Source organism: Nicotiana tabacum, chromosome 16 (assembly GCF_000715075.1).
Source record: "Nicotiana tabacum cultivar K326 chromosome 16, ASM71507v2, whole genome shotgun sequence".
NCBI classification, from domain to species: Eukaryota; Viridiplantae; Streptophyta; class Magnoliopsida; order Solanales; family Solanaceae; genus Nicotiana; species Nicotiana tabacum.
Genome location: NC_134095.1, coordinates 166,299,756 through 166,306,984, shown reverse-complemented (window position 1 = coordinate 166,306,984; position 7,229 = coordinate 166,299,756). Strand labels below are relative to the sequence as shown.

The following is a 7,229-nucleotide window of genomic DNA, read 5'->3' as shown; positions in this document are numbered from 1 at the left end:
TATTGGATAATCTACCTTATTTTTTAGATTATAAAATCTCACTTTTTATAAAGAGTTATCTCTAGATATCTTTTAAGTGACCTAATAGTGTAAATTTCATCACATCGTCGTGTATATAAGGTAAACTCTTTCAATATATATACACACACGTGTGGCTTGGCCACATAATTTCCCTTAGTTCTTCTACACAGACTTGACACCTATTTTAAGCTCTTACAACACGAGGGAGTTGAGAAATTAAATGCAAGAAAGGGGAAGAGAAAGGCAGAGGAAAATAAGAGAAAAACAGTACAATCAGATTTATGGGAAAAGATAGTAATTACATTCCTTTATTTGAAACAAAGGGAGCAAAAGGACGTAAACTTTATTGGGTATATGCAATCTCAGTATTAATTGGAATAGTCTTTATATACTTTCACAGAGTGAGTAACTTACTGGCAAAAGGAAGATGGGTTTGGATTAGTTTGTTAATGGCAGAAGTTTGGTATATATGTTACTGGATCATCACTCAATCACTTCGTTGTAATGCTGTTTATCGTTATACTTTCAAGGATAGGCTCTCTCAGAGGTATATTTTTGGGAAAATTTATTACTTCCTTCAGTTTAATGTATTTGTTATGTTAATGTATGTATATGTAAGCAAGAAAGATAGACATTTAGAACTTGTTGTCTTACCGTGACATTTTTGTGGTTAAAGTATGAAATCAAAGTTAAATTATTTCTAAATATTCCATTCTAGGCTTCTAGTGTAAGTGATACTAGTCAATTAGTCCAGTCTAAAAAGATTGACATATTTTTATAATTGTAAATAATTTTAAAATATATTTGACTATTAGCGTTAGTCTTTTGTATTACTCTTTAGTTATTGTTTCACTATTATTGTTAATGTCAAGAAGATAGGTGCACTACGACGAAGAGGTGGATTCAGAATTTTATATTTGGTGATTTAACTTTTAGGTTCTATTTACTATGAAACCATTACCATTTTGAAATTATATGTTCAAAATTAAACATATCCTTGCACGATTTCAGTATGTTAATTAGATTTTGAGACTTTGAATGGATAAACTAAATAAAAAAAGAAAGGTAAAAGTACTTAATTAAAACACAAGAGGAGGATGCTAGACATGCCCACATATACGAGATTTGAAACTTCGTAGGAAAAAACAACAAGATAAACATGAGAGAAACATCACTAGTAAAGGTGCACCCAATGAACATTATACCATAAGGTTATTTGAGCTTAGGTATGAACATATATATTTAACGTAATTTTTTTTAAAAAAATATGGGTTTACGTGTATTATGCTCCTCCACATAGATACGCCCTCGTATATACATATCCGATGCTACATTAGACGAAGGATGGTTAGACACCCTTTGCAGAAAAATTACATTTTATCATATAGGTTAAATGATATATACTACTACGTACCTTTTATACATACATATTAATCTTAAATATCTTTAACGAAATTTCTGTCTTCGCCATTGTCTATGTACAGATTGAGGGACGAGGAGCTACCGAGTATAGACATATTTGTATGCACAGCAAACCATGTGATAGAGCCACCATCTATGGTGATAAACACAGTTTTATCTCTAATGGCTTATAACTATCCACCTCAGAAGATGAGTGTTTATCTCTCAGATGATGGTTGTTCTGAGTTTATGTTCTTTGCTCTCTTTGAAGCTTCTGAATTTTCCAAATATTGGTTGCCATTTTGCAAGAAATTTAAAGTACAAACACCTACACCAGCTGCTTATTTTTCAATGAATAATAATCATGAAACTCATGAATTATTATCAGCTGATGAGTTTATTTCCATCAAGGTACATATATTATTAACTCCTTACAGTTTTTTTTCTGCTATTATATGCTAGTCTAACTTGACAAATTGTTAACTTATTCATAGAACAATTCACATAATTAATCAACTGATTTAAGTTATACATCAAAATAGTGTAAATTTTTTTTTTTTACATTATTAGTGAATTTTAATCCGTGATAACATGTTAGTTACCACTTTTATCAAATTACAAATTAATGCTTATCGGAAAATACTTTAATTAGTAGTATATAATAAGTGATCTGATCGTAAAAATATTTTTTTACATCATTAGTTAATAGAACTTAATTAAGCCCTTGGTCTAGTGGTATGATTGCAACACGCAATGTGTATATTAGGAGCACGTCACATGTTTAAATTTTGTAGTTGACAAAAAGACTGGTATTTAAGTGGAGAAACGTAAAGAAGTAGACCCATTATTCACCGAATTATAGACGATATATTTCTAGCCCTTAGAAATTTCTCGATTACTAAAAAAAAGTACAAGGATTTGTATATTTCTAATAAAAGTTCGATAACTAACAGTAAACTAGAAGCCACTTTCTTTCTGAATCAGAATAGATTAACATCGTTCTTAACTTGTTTGTCTATATGTCTCCAAAAATCGTATAAAGAAGTTTTAATGCATTTACGTTGTTGGAGAACAAGTGTTACGACATAGCGGAGCTAGAATTTTTATTTAGGAACGTCAATTTTTTAAAAATAAAACACACGAATAAGTCAAGGAGAGTCAATACATAATGTGTACATATATATAAGAAATTTTGCTTATCTAAAGTTAATACTTTAGTGAATTATTGTTCATTGATAAACTTACAGAAGCTATACGAAGCTATGATTAAAAGGATAGATGAGACTACAAGGCAAGGCCATGTCCCTGAAATGCTGAGAAAACAACATAAAGGATTTCGAGAGTGGAATTTCATTTCAAGCAAACAAGACCATCACACTATCATCCAAGTAAATAAGTGTTTTTTCTTTCTTTTCAAAGAAGTGAACATAAAGTTTAATTGATATTTTCCACTGAAATATTTGCTTCAATTTGTTGCAGATATTAATTGACAGTAGTGAAAATGCGGATGTGGTAGGACAAATTTTGCCGACTTTAGTATACCTGGCAAGAGAGAAGAGACCCCAACACCACCATCACTTCAAAGCAGGTGCCATGAATGCCTTGGTAATTAACTTGCTCTCTTTAACTTAGTTTTTTTTGTTTTGTTTTGGGAAGATGAGCCTTGGAGCAACGATAAAGTTGTCTCAGTATGACCTATGGGTCAGGAGTTTGAGCCGTGAAAGCAGCCACTGGCTCTTGCATTAGGGTAGACTGCCTACATTACACCACTTCGGATGCGGACCTTCCCTGGACCCTGCGTGAATGCAGAATGCTTTGTGTACCGAGCTACCCTCTTTTAACTTAGTTTTTTAGTTATATAAACTAATGGTATGAAGATGCTTTTATAATATCACTGAAAATTTAACTTGTTATATCATATATGTTATTTCTTCTAACAGATTGCTAGTAATATTTATCAGATATGTTATTTCTTCTAACAGATATATTATTTACTTGTAATTGTCCAATGAGTTTAACTAGTACATCCTTCAACAATATAAAAAATTTTACGACCCATTTGTCTATTAGAACAGATAATCTATCTTATTTTCAAGATTACAAACTCCATTCAATTTTTTATGGAGAGTTACTTATAGATATCATTTGGATAGTTTAACAATATAAAAGCTTCTTTATATTGTCGGTTGTGTATAAGTTAAACTCTTAATTAACAAATTTAGTGACCTAATTAATTGCATAAATTATTTATACTGTCACTTTATAGAAATTAAACTCTTTTAACTTAGCTTCCCACCAATAAAAGTTCTTTGTTTTTTGTTCCTAATGTCTTACTATTTGGTGCAACCATTATTTGACTCTTTGAAAAAAAACATGAACAGATAAGGGTATCAGCAAGAATAAGCAACAGTCCTATTATTCTGAATGTGGATTGTGACATGTATTCAAACAATTCAGAATCAGTGAGAGATGCCTTATGCTTTTTCCTAGATGAAGAACAAAGCAATGGCATTGCTTTTGTACAATATCCTCAGCAATTTAGTAATATCACCAAGAATGATCTTTACAGCAATTCTTTACGTATAATCACTGAGGTAAGAGCTATATACCAAGTTTGAGATCAGTTGTTGTAATTAAAGAACCTTATAGCTATATAAAATAACACATCTAATTACTATTCCTTTTGTTTCCGTTTATGTGACGACTCTATTTCCTTTTTCGTATGTTTAAAAAAAGAATGTCTTTTTTTAAATTTGCAAACAATTTAAGTTAAACTTCTCATCTTACTCTTCATAACAAGTTTATAGCCACACAAATATTATGACATGTTTAAAACCACAAATCTTAAAAAACTTACACAATCATACAAGTATTAGAGCATATTTCAGACTATAAGTTATAAAAGTCTTCATTTCTCTCGTAAACAATGACGAGCTAAACTGTGTCACATAACTTGGAATGGAGGGAGTAATTAACAAGGATTCATATACAGTCAAACCTCTCTATAACAGCCTCGTTTGTTCCGATATTTTTTAGTTGCTATAGTGAAGTGTTATTATAGAAGACATATATTATAACAACAACAAACAATCAGAGAAAACTTGGCTTTTATAGTGAATGGATATTATATAGAGATGTTGTTATAGAGAGGTCGACTGTATCTGATTTGTTATTATTTGGTGATTGTGAAGGTAGAGCTTCCAGGATTAGATGCAAGTGGAGGACCTTTGTACATTGGTACTGGCTGCTTTCATGGGAGAGAAGTTCTGTGTGGAAAGAAATACTGTAAAGGATCCAAGATAATAAATTACTATAAGAAAGAAGTGGACAACAAGAGAGAATACAAAGAAACTAGTGATATACTTGAAGAAACATGCAAAATTCTTGCTAGTTGCTTATATGAAGAGGGCACTCAATGGGGTAAAGAGGTAATTTTCCTTAATTAACCACAACCCCTTTAAGACCACTCCCCCCCCCCCCCCCCCAAAAAAAAAAAAAAAAGATAGCAAAACCAAATTGAGGGTGTGTTTGGTATGATGGAAAATATTCTTTATAAATAATTTTCAGGTATTTGATTGTCAGAAAATATTTTCTGGAGAAAACATTTTTTACCAATACTTTTAGCTTTCCTTCAGAATTATAATCTCACTGCTTAACTTCATATATTTGTTTTAACCAACACTTAAACATTATTATCAATCTTTTTTTGTTGGTCAATCTTTAATACTCAAAAGTTTCACCAAAACACTATCCTGTTTGCTAATAATAATATCAAACTTTAATATAATATTTTTTTTCGAGAAATAATTTTTACTCTCCAACCAAACACCAAAAATATTTTCGAGGAGAATAAGTCACATTCCGAAAATAAATTCCTAAAAATGACTTTCATCATACAAAACACACCCTCAGTCTGCTATAATTTTCTAACCATAGAAATGCCTTTTTGCATTGATTGCATCTGCAGGTAGGGTTGAAGTATGGTTGTGCTGTAGAAGATGTGATAACTGGACTCTCAATACAATGCAGAGGCTGGAAATCTGTCTATTTCAATCCAAAGAGAAAGGGATTCTTAGGTCTTGCTCCAACAACACTTTTGGAAACTCTAGTACAACATAAGAGATGGGCAGAGGGTAATTTTCAGATATTCCTTTCAAAATACTGCCCTTTCATATATGGCAAAGGAAAAATCCCACTCAAACTTCAGATTTCATACTGTAGCTTCTTGCTTTGTGCTGCAAATTGGATGCCTACCTTATATTATACTATTGTCCCATCATTTTGCCTTCTCCATGGCATCAGCTTGTTTCCAAAGGTATGTCCCTCTAAGAAATAAGTGTCTATATATTATATATATACATGTACATATGAATGCATATGTATGTATATGTATAGGCACTCTTTATCATTGTTAGATGCTTGTGATAGTTCTGAAACCGGGTTCTAAGCATTGTAGACAGTTGTGGTCGTGTTTAGACCCTGTCTCAGATATTTACATGTATGATATTGGTTTTGAGACTATTTCTGCTTTCATATTATATCATGATACTGCTAAAGATTTAGATAATTTGTTTTACTTATGGTTGTTTGAGTGTCGGCTTGCCTAGCTAGCAGGTTAGGCACCATCACGACCTTTAGTAGGATTTTGGGTGAATCCCACTAAATCTTTAAATAAGGAAAGTCTCAGCGTAACTGGTAAAATTATTGTCATATAACCAGGAGATATCGATTTCTTGCAGAAATGCAGGGTAAGGCTGCGTACAATATACCGTTGTGGTCCTGCCCTTCCCCGAACCCCGCGCATAAAAGGAGCTTAGTGCACCGGGTTGCCCACTAAATCTTTACCAAAATCATGATATATTTTGAATGAGCTGTCATGTTTATTTTTAAAAACTGAAAAATGGGGACAACGATAACCTACAACAGCCATATAGTAGGTTAGCAAAATCCTACATAAAGAGAGAATGACTGGCAGGCATGTGCTCCTTGCAGCACCATTTCTGTATGTTCTTCTAAGTATATAGTAAGTCATTTAATTTCTGCATATACAGTTGTCAAGCCTCTGGATGCTACCATATGTACCATGTGCTCCTTGCAGCACCATTTCTGTATGTTCTTCTAAGTATAGTAAGTCATTTAATTTCTGCATATACAGTTGTCAAGCCTCTGGATGCTACCATATGTATATGTTGCCATTGCCACTACAACATATAGCTTACTAGAACATCTATGGTGTGGAGGCACATTGAAAGGATGGTGGAATGATCAGAGACTCTGGCTATACAAGAGATTGACTTCTTACCTATTCGCCTTCTTTCAAACCATCTTGACATTTGTAGGATTCACCAAGTCAGGTTTTGTAGTCACAGCAAAAGGTTCAGATAATGAAAATGTCAGTCAAAGATATGAGCAAGAAATCATGGAGTTTGGCACTTCAGCTGCCTCATCATCAACACCTATGTTCTATGTTTTAGCAACCATAGCACTGTGGAACCTTTTCTTGTCTTGGAGATGTCATGTTAAGGGTTATTATGGATCCACATGAGGCTGCAGTTATTGTAGAATCTCTTGGTATTCAGATTCTTTTAACGGGGTTAATAGTAATCGTTAACTTGCCTTTATATGAGGGGCTTTTCTTGAGGAATGACAAGGGATGTATGCCCTTTGTTGTCACCTGTATTTCTCTTGTCTTAGCTACCTTTTTGTATCTGTTAGCCAAATACTGATCATTTCACACTTCTCAGTTCTCAGTTCATGTCTGTACTCTGTTGTACTGTTGCACCACTGTATGTAATAATAAAAAGTTC

General features: G+C 32.7%; 1 pseudogene; it reads left to right on the top strand.

Annotated features, from left to right (window-relative positions):
- Nucleotides 1-209: 209 nt before the first annotated feature.
- On the top strand, nucleotides 210-7,171 carry LOC107797601 (cellulose synthase-like protein E6; annotated as a pseudogene).
- The last annotated feature ends 58 nt before the right edge of the window (nucleotides 7,172-7,229 follow it).